Consider the following 9,586-nt stretch of genomic DNA (forward strand, 5'->3'; position numbering starts at 1 on the left):
CTATCCGGCACCGGCCTGTGCCCCTCCCACTCCTGTGGGCGGGCCATCTCCTCACTGGCCTTCTGCCCACTGAGGCACATTTCCCCTGTCCCTGCAGGACAAGGACAATCACTGATTGAGCGGCCACTTGATTAACCGGCAGCTGCTTTGGGGAGCCTGCTGTTCTCTCTGTCCTGAGAAGACGTTGGTGGGAAGTTCCCAGAGCTTTCCTGGCCTTTACTGCGGGGCCAGAAGCCAGCGGAAATAATCACACCTTAAGCTGTACCTCATAGTTTCAGCCCTTCTGCTGAAGAGAGGTTGCATTTTATTACTCCCAAGAGTAACTCCTAGCAAGGTCAGTGGGCTTACATCAGCTCACTTGGTCTTGCTGCAGATCACAAAAAGTGTCTCTTGGTCTTGGTTCTTTCTCATAAACTACCTTTCCTGGGTTCCTTTCAATAACTCTGACCTTGGAATCATCACACTGGCTAGTTTACACGTCCACTCCTTCAGGGAAGGCACTTCATGCTTCTTTGGTTAAAAATACAACTTTGTTTTTAATCTTTGTTCAGAAAAAAACCAACAACAGGCACAGGGACTGTTCCTTTTTGAAATAATCTAAAACCCTGAGAAGTAATCTTATTTCTTGTACCATATGGAACCTGCAAAGTGGCTGTACACTGCATACATTTAGATTTACTTTTCCCCTTGGGTCTGGATACATGACCAATTCCTACCACAGAGATACAACACTCCAATAACAACATTAAAATATCTTGCCAACCTAATTTACACACCTACATACTGTACTCAGTATCACACAGTTAATGTAAATAGCCACATGGATTTTATGTGCCCACACTATCTTTACTTCAAGGAGAGTTTTGTCTCAATAAACGTGGGAGGGGGCGGGGTATAATACACATTCCTTTAAGGCTTAATTGTGTTCCCTAAATTGTATTCAATATTTCCTTGTAGCAGATAGACAAGTGAATGTTTGGAAACAGAGATTCCACCAGATTGCTTCTTGTAGGAGAAAGGGTGCACACTATCCCCTACATTCAGACTGACAGGAAGTGAGGGGCAAAGCCCATGGATCTTAGGGACCCACAAGAATTCTGCCTCCTATAAGCTCCTATTCCTCCCTTCTGGTTGCTTCCACACAAACCTCCAGGAGTAGGGCTGGTATTTATGTCAGGTGGTAAAGCCCATAAATTAATGCTAACAGCCAGGAATTCTCCTGGGGTTAACCCAGGCTGCAAAGCAGTTTGCCTGGATCCGTCCCAGGCCTCAGTTACAGAATGCAGAAACCACAGACCAACCCAAAGGGATGTTACTGAGGTTGGGGAAGAGGGTGGGTACTCATGCTTCAACTTCAGCAGCTTTTCTCTGCCCCAACCCCCACTGTCTCAGGCTGTGGCTTTTGGTCCTTTCACATAAGAGGAAGCATGGGGGATTGTTGCACTCACTGTGTGGAAATAACATTATATCATTAAAGTAAGATCTCTTACAAAACTGGAATGGAAACAAATCTCCCACATAACTTTTTCTGTCACAATTTGTTTCTGGTCTGTGATTTTAACGGAAATTACATGTTGGAAAAGTGACAGCAAATTTAAAAGTTACCTCAGGTTGAAGTATAAAGTAAAAATAATTGTAATACATTGTGTGAACATTTAAGTCACAGCAACCATTTAAGTGTAATAGAAGCCACAAAAGATACTTTAAAACACACATATACTCACACACAAACAGTGTAATAACTAAACTAGTCCAAATGTCAGGATTTTCCCATGCTAATTGTACTGCTTTATTTAAGTTTTGAAGGTTAACCTTTTAAAAACTTAAATAAAGGTTGACCAGCATCGATTACAATGAAGGAAACTCTCTCTTCAGGGTGGTGCTTAAGAAGGTCAGAAGCAGCTTTTTACTTTTACTTTTAACACTTTGCTTCTTTTGATGGTCTGTTTTCTTGTGGCATTTTTTTCTTGAATCTTTTAGTGTTTTGGTTTGGTTTTGTGGTTATTTTGCTGATCTTCTGTCTCTTCTTCCCCCCCTGCCACTAAAATGCTGTGATGAGAGTGGTCCTGGATTCTTTTCATAGGAGTCAGATCTTCTAGTTGAATCCTTCTCTGAGGTTTCCCCTACAACTTTACCCTGATCCACTTCATGGATCAGTGCCTACAGGGAAGACACATAGCAGCAGCGAGTATTAGGGAAGGAGACTATTGGGTAATGGGTCTGTCTTATGTCTACACTGCACTCCTCTTTTGAGAGAGGAATGCAAATGCAGCTGAGCGAAATTGCAAAAGAAGCACGGATTTGCATTTCCCACACTTCATTTGCATAATTGCGCCCAGGCACTATTTCGAAATACCCTTATAAATCTCATTTTATATGGAGTAAGGGTAATTTCAAAAGAAGGGTTTTCTTTCGAAATAACCACATCTAGGCAGCATTTCTTTTTTCGAAATAGGGTATTTTGAAATAGCGCCTGGACACAATTATGCAAATGAAGTGCAGGAAATTCAGATCCCTACTTCATCTGCAATTTCATTCAGCTGCATTTGCATTCCTCTCTCAAAATACAGTATAGAGAGGGGCAGCCCGTGAACCTAGATGAGCTAGGCAGCTGCCTAGAGCGCTGCTGGCCTGGGCACCTGATGATGACGTCACAGGGTGCCGGGGCACCACGTGATAACGTCACGGCTATTGACGGCCGGGCAGGCAGGGGCGCCGATTGCACCACCCCGCCTAGGGTGCCAGCTGCTGCAGCTGGCTTTGGGCCGCTCCTGAGTGTAGCCATGACTACATGCCTTTTTTGAAAAAGCCTCTTTCGAAAGCGAGTGTCTAGACTGCAACCACTTCTTTTGAAAAAGTGAGCCACTTTTTCGAAAGAGAGCACCCAGGCAGTCTGGATGCTCTCTTTTGAAAAAGCCGTTTGCATTCAAGAACGCCTTTTTTTGAAAGAGCCTTTTTTCGAAAGAGCACTTTCGAAAAAAAAGGTGTTCTTCTTTGTAAAATGAGGTTTACTGCAGTCGAAAAAACCACCGTGTTCTTTCGATTTCATTTTGAAAGATCTCGGTGGCAGTCTAGACGCAGGGGACATTTTTTCAAAAAAAGGCCACTTTTTTCGAAAAAACCTTGTAGTCTAGACATACCCTTAGTGAGTCTGGGAGGTGCAGGTGAGGCAGTTGCTTTGCTGTAATACCACCTCAGCCACTGTTAAAGTATGATCATGCCTGTGATGTTGTATGTGTGTCTGTGTGCACACTATTTCTCTTTTGTGCAAATAGATGCAATGGGCATGCTTCCCAGCCTTTCTTTACTGTATTTGTGCTTTCTTTACTGTATTTGCAGGAGATAAACAACCTGATGGATCAAAAAACTCATAAAGTTTCTGATGTTTTTGTAGCTGTTCAGTAACATTTCTCAACTTTTTTCTTGTAGAACAAATTGTATAATCTTTTACATAAGATATGTATTATAATAGCACTTTGCTGTCTACATGGCGAGGGGGACTGGGTAGAGGCAGAACACTGCCATTCAGACTAGTAGCCATGCCTGGAAGAGGGAGCAAATAGATAATATGTGGGGAAGTTATTCATTGTGGGGCAAGGGATGAAGTTCCCCCCACAGACTTTCTATAGGCTTATATGCTCCATTATGTCTTCCATATTTGTCCCCCTCTCTGACTTTGCAGGATACAATATAATCACTTATAATATTCAATATGATGACACAACTTTGCCCCTTTCTCTCTCTGAATTTGCCTGAAATGACCCCGATAACCTTGGATGTGTTTTGGCCCTTCATGCAGCTGGGAAGTGGTTGTTTTGATGAGTGACATACCCAGACTATCACTGAATGAGGGGCAGGAACAGAGTGGGACTGGTCTAAAAAGATAGCTTTCAATGTAGTGAGAGGTAGAGTGGTGTTCAGCCTTGCTAAGAGAGGCTATGTCTAGACTATGGGGGTTTTCCAGGAAATCTCTGGTATCCAGGAAAAACTCCACCATGCCCAGGGAACACGTTTGCTCTTCTACTTTTTTTTTTGCAGAAGAGCAGATGTGCTCTTTCGGAAGCCTTGTCTTCCTCCTCCCACAAGGAAGAAGGGCTTTTCCGAAAAAAGGTTTTTCCCCGGAATTTGGTCCAGTGTGGACAGGCCAAATTTCAGAAAAGCCTCTTCCAAAAAAACTATTGGAAAAACGTACGCAAATTGCGGAATGCAATTTGTGTACCTTTTTCTGATAAAGCCCCGTAGTGTAGACATACCCAGAAAGTGCAGCCAAACTTGTGGGAGTTCATCTTTGTAGACTCTTTTTCTGTGTGGCTGCATGGCGTGGTACACATGTACCAAGGACTCACCATGGTGGTGGCAACAGCTAAATGCTGTAGTGCAGACAAAGCTTTCTTGGCCCTCTCCTCACTGTGTTTGCAAACAACGCTGAAGTCTACTAGTCTTGAGAGCAACTTTTGAAATGGGCTTTCAGTTTGGGGCACAACAGCTATACATACACCTGGCAGCCCAGCCTGGGCAGATTGCACCTCCCAATGGTCCTGCCCACTCAGCTCTGGCTGCAGCCTTTCAGATGGCCTGTCCCCTGGTCTGGGGGCTGATTCGACAGGTGTGAGGCCTGGGGCGCAGCCCACTCATGGCAGGAATGGAGGCAGTTTCCCTTGTCCTGGGGCACCACAACTTGCTCCAGGGCCACCTGCTTGCACAGCTGTTGTCCTTGGCATTCACGGGCTTCTGGTCCAGCAGGCTCAGGGGAAGCGCCATGCTCAGGGTGAGGCAACCCGTGTCCCCAGCCGCCTGCTGTCCCATCATCTGTCATGTCCCAAGTTGCCACGTCCTGAGCCTAGTGCCGAGCTGCCCTGGTGAGACCCAAGCCCAGCCCATCTCCCAAACCCAGTATGGCTCCCTCCAGCACAGCCACGTGCAGGGCTGCAGCAATGAGTGGTGCTTCCACGAGGTGGGTGAGGTGACACCCAGCAGCACTGACCTCAGCAGCTCAGGTCCCCTTTGCCTGGTGCTGCAGCCTTGCCCTCCCTCTTCCCCCCACACAGTTGGAGCAGCAGCGCCAGCTTCCCGCTGTACCCCCAGCCTGTTCCTCCACCCTAGCTTGCTCCTGGCCCCTGCCCCCTGGCCAGATCCCTGTCTCCATCCTGCTCCTGCACCCTCTCTTGCATCTGCCCCCTCTCTCCTGGCCAGACACCTTACCCCCTGCCTGCTCCTGCATCCTACCTCCCAGACAGATCTCGTACCCTCAACCCCTACTGCACCCCACATCCTGTCCAGATCCTGCACCCCCATCCCTATCCCACTCACTGGCAGCTCTGTCACACACTGACCCCCTCATTTTTAGCCCTACCTCAGAGCCTAGGGGGCCCACAAAATCCACTGACCCTAAAACCCAGAATAGTTAATCTGGCCTGAGGCTTTGAACCTCAGTCCTCCTCCCTGCCATGGGGCTGGAGTACCAGGGAAGTAAGGTGTTTTAGTTGGGGGTCACATCAGTGAGGATTGGGGTTTTTTGGAGGGGCTTTTTTCCCTTGTCACTTATGTGGACCCCAACTGATTTGTCTGTGGGACTATGTCCCCAAGCCCAAAAAAGGTTCCCTGCCCCTGCCATAAATAAAGTCATTGTTGAAACCCTTTTGTGTTGGGACATAATATTTTACTCTATTTAAAATGAAACCTGGCCAACAAGGCCCCAGTCCTGTGCCCAGCCACGATCCTGGGGGCAAGCTCCATGGTCCAGCCCCAATCTGGCTGCAGAAAGGGCTGGTGGCAGCCCCACTTCTGCTGCAGCATGGGTACGAGGAGTGGCCATAATCTGACTGCAGCAGAGGGGGGTTGGTGAGTGTAGCGAGCAGAGAGTGCAGTTCCCAGTGTGTGTGTGTGTGTGTGTGTGATGAAGTCACTCTGCATCCTGCATCCCTTCCCTCCTCCCCTTTCCCTCTCTGGTGCTTTGTGACGGGGGGTTTTGTGGGGGAGGAGAGAGCAGGGCCTAAGAAGCCCCAGAGAGGCTCCTCTCCCTCCTGGCGGCTGGGAGGAAGTGTGGGGCCTTTCCCTCTGGAGAGGGAAGCTGAGGCTGGAGCCACGCAGTCTTTACCCCTCACGCGGGGGCGGGGAAGAGTGGAGACACCAGCAGTTCAGCCTTCCCTCCTTGTGTGGGGGGCCTGACCAGCTGCGGGCTTGGCCTGGCCGAGACGAACCCTCTGATGGCTGGAGGGAGAGAGCTGGGCCCACATTGGCCCAGCCCAACAACCCGGAGGCTGGAGGCAGAGAGCCTGTCCAGCCTTGGTCCAGCCCAGCCCCCTGGCAGCTGTAGGGAAAGAACTTGGCTAACAGCAGCCTCCGCCCGGTGCCCCAGAGGCCAGAGGGAAAGAGCCAGATCAGTCACTGTGTCGGACCGGCCAAACCCTATGGCAGCCAGAGGGAGAGAGCCTGGCCAGCCTCCGCCCAGCCTAACCTCCCTGCAGCTGGAGGGAGAGAGCCAGCCCAGCTGTGGCATCAGCCCAGCACAACCCCCCAGCAGCCAGAGAGAGCCCGCTCAGCCGCAGTCTTGGCCCAGCCCACCAGTTGCCAGAGGGAGAGAGCTATGCTAGATGAGTACTTGGCCCGGCCCAACCTCCCGGAGGCCAGAGGGAGAGAGCTGGGCCTGCACTCTGGCTGCTGGGGGGTTGGACTGGGCCGCGGCTGGCTTGGCTCTCTCCCTCCAGCCACCAGAGGGAGAGAGCCCAGCCAGGCCCAGCCTTTGTCCAGCCCAGCCCAGTCTAGCCCCTCAGCGGCTGGGGGTGGAGAAAGCCAGGACTGCCTCAGCTGGGGGTTGGGGGAGATATGGGGCTGCCCCTGCTTTAGGGGTCCCAGCAGCTGGAGGGAGAGAGGTGGGGCAGGCCAAGGCTGCCACACCTCAGCCTGGCCCTCTCCGTCTGCCGGAGCAAGTTTGTGTCTTTTTATCTGTTAGTCCATCCATCTGGCTGTGAGTTCCTTTGTTCAAGAACTCCTCCTAAATGATAAGAGCTAACACCACCAAATTTGGCAGGCAGCTTCCTCTTAGCTTAACTTAAACCAAGGTAATGGTTTGGTTGTGCCTGAAGAATGGCAAGTGCCAGGAATAAGACTGTTTTGCCTAAAATGGAAAGAGAGGGGGGCAGAGAGGGGAGGGACACGGTACTGAGAGTAGCCACTCGGGGCAGCTGTAGCACTAAGAGAGTGGCCAGCAGGGCTGGGGCTCTGCCATCTTGCCTACCACCAGAATGGGCAAGGAGTCCCCCTGCCCCAAACCCGAAGCCTGCCCTCCTGCCATGGAGAGCCTGCAGGCTGTGGAGGAGGCTGCTGGAGGGGGTATCCCCAGAACTTCAGCCTCCCCCTCCAACAGCCTGCAGACCACAGGGGCGGAGGAGCTGTTGAAGAGAGCCAGCTTGAGGGTGGAAGCCCCTGGAGCCTGGCCCCCCACCAGACAGCCTGCAGGTTAGGGGGAGCAACTAGAAGTGGGGAGCAGATAGGGGCTGCTGGAGGGAGGCAGTTGCGGGGGACAGTCCCCACAGCCTTGTTTCCATCTCAATTGCCTGCAGGCTGCAGAGGGCCACGAAAGCGGATGGCAGCCCCCAGAGATAGAGACAGAATCACTAGACAGATAAAAGGGGCTGACGGGTGCATTTCTCTCTCCTTGTCTGGGCCTGCCCCAGCCCTGAGCCTTCCACCCCTAGGCACCCTTTACAGAGATTAGGGAATGAAGTTCCTCCTAGCCATTCATATAGGAACATTGCTAGCTGCAGCCCTTTGTCAGGGAGTGAGAGAAAAGTGTACAGTTTTCTGCATTTCTTAGTCGGGCTGGAGTGCATAGGGGGCAGATGAACTTGGACCTACCCAGCTGGGGGACATGCGCCCCTCCCCTGGCAGCCATGGAGAAGCTCTTTTCACCTGGCCCCAAGCTACTGTTGTGAGAGAGGACTGGAGCTGTCCTCTCTCCTGGAGCAGCCTGAATACTGAACCCCCATTGCCCGCCCCACTCCAGAACCATGATTTAAATGAAGAAAAACAAAAATTAATTGAGTTAAGGACCTGAGCAATGCTGGGTAAATCTTCTAGTAATTGATAAAATGATTGGCTGATTGTGTTTGGACCATGTTTTAATGGCATGGTTTTCAAACACTGCTCCTCTACAAGAGAGGATAAGACAAGGGGGTGTGAAAAATCATAGAATTATAGAACACTAGAATGGGAAGGGACCTCAAAAAGTCATCGAGTCCAGTATCCTGCCCTCACGGCAGGACCAACCACCATCTAGACCATCCCTGATAGATGTCTATCTAACTTTCTCTTAAATATCTCTAGAGATGGAGATTTCACAACCTCCCTAGGCAATTTCTTCCAGTGTTTAACCATCCTGACAGTTAGGAAGTTTTTCCTAATGTCCAACCTAAATCTCCTTTGCTGCAGTTTAAGCCCATTGCTTCTTGTCCTATCCTCAGAGGACAATGAGAACAATTTTTCTCACTCTTCCTTGTAACACTCTTTTAGGTACTTGAAAACCGCTATCATGTCCCCTCTCAGTCTTCTCTTTTCTAAACTAAACCTACCCTATTCTTTCAGTCTTTCCTTACAGGTCATGTCTTCTGAACCTTTAATCATTTCTGTTGTTCTCCTCTGGTCCTTCTCCATTTTCTCCAAGTGTTTCTATAAATGTGGTACTTAGAACTAGACAAAATACTCCAACTGAGGGCTTTTCAGTGCAGAGTAGGGCAAAATAATTACTTCTCCTGTCTTGCTCACAACACTTCTGTTAATGCATCCCAGAATCATGTTTGCTTTTTTTGCACCAGCGTCACACTCTTGACTCATATTTGGCTTGTGGTCCACTATGACCCCTAGATCTCTTTCTGCAGTACTGCTTCCTAGACAGTCGCTTCCTATTCTGAATGTGTGAAACTGATTGTTCCTTCTAAGTGGAGTACTTTGCATTTGTCCTTATTAAACTTCATCCTATTTACCTCAGACCATTTCTCTAGTTTGTCCAGATCATTTTGAATAATGAGCTTATCCTCCAAAGCAGTTGCAACCCCTCCCAAATTGGTTTCATCTGTAAAATTTAAAAGTGTACTCTCTATGCCAATATCTAAATTGTTGATGAAGGTATTGAACAGAACTGTTCCCAAAATAGACCTGTGTGGAACTCCACTTGTTATGCCCTTCCAGCATGATTGTGAACTATTAGTAACTACTCTCTGAGAATGGTTATCCAGCCAGTTATGCACCCACCTTATAGTAGCCCCATCTAAGTTGTATTTGCCTAGTTTATTGATAAGAAGACCATATCAAATGCCTTACTAAAGTCTAGGTATACCACGACCACCACTTCTCCCTTGCCCATAAGACTTGTTATCTTCTCAAAGAAAGCTATCAGATTGGTTTGGCATGCTTTGTTCTTTACAAATCCATGCAGTTACCTATCACCTTATTTTTTTCCAGATATTTGCAGATGAATTCCTTAATTACTTGCTCCATTATCTTTCCTGGCACAGAAGTTAAACTGACTGGTCTGTAGTTTCCTGGGTTGTTCTTATTTCCCTTTTTATAGATGGGCACTATATTTGCC

This window comes from Pelodiscus sinensis, chromosome 1, assembly GCF_049634645.1.
Source record: "Pelodiscus sinensis isolate JC-2024 chromosome 1, ASM4963464v1, whole genome shotgun sequence".
NCBI classification, from domain to species: domain Eukaryota; kingdom Metazoa; phylum Chordata; order Testudines; family Trionychidae; genus Pelodiscus; species Pelodiscus sinensis.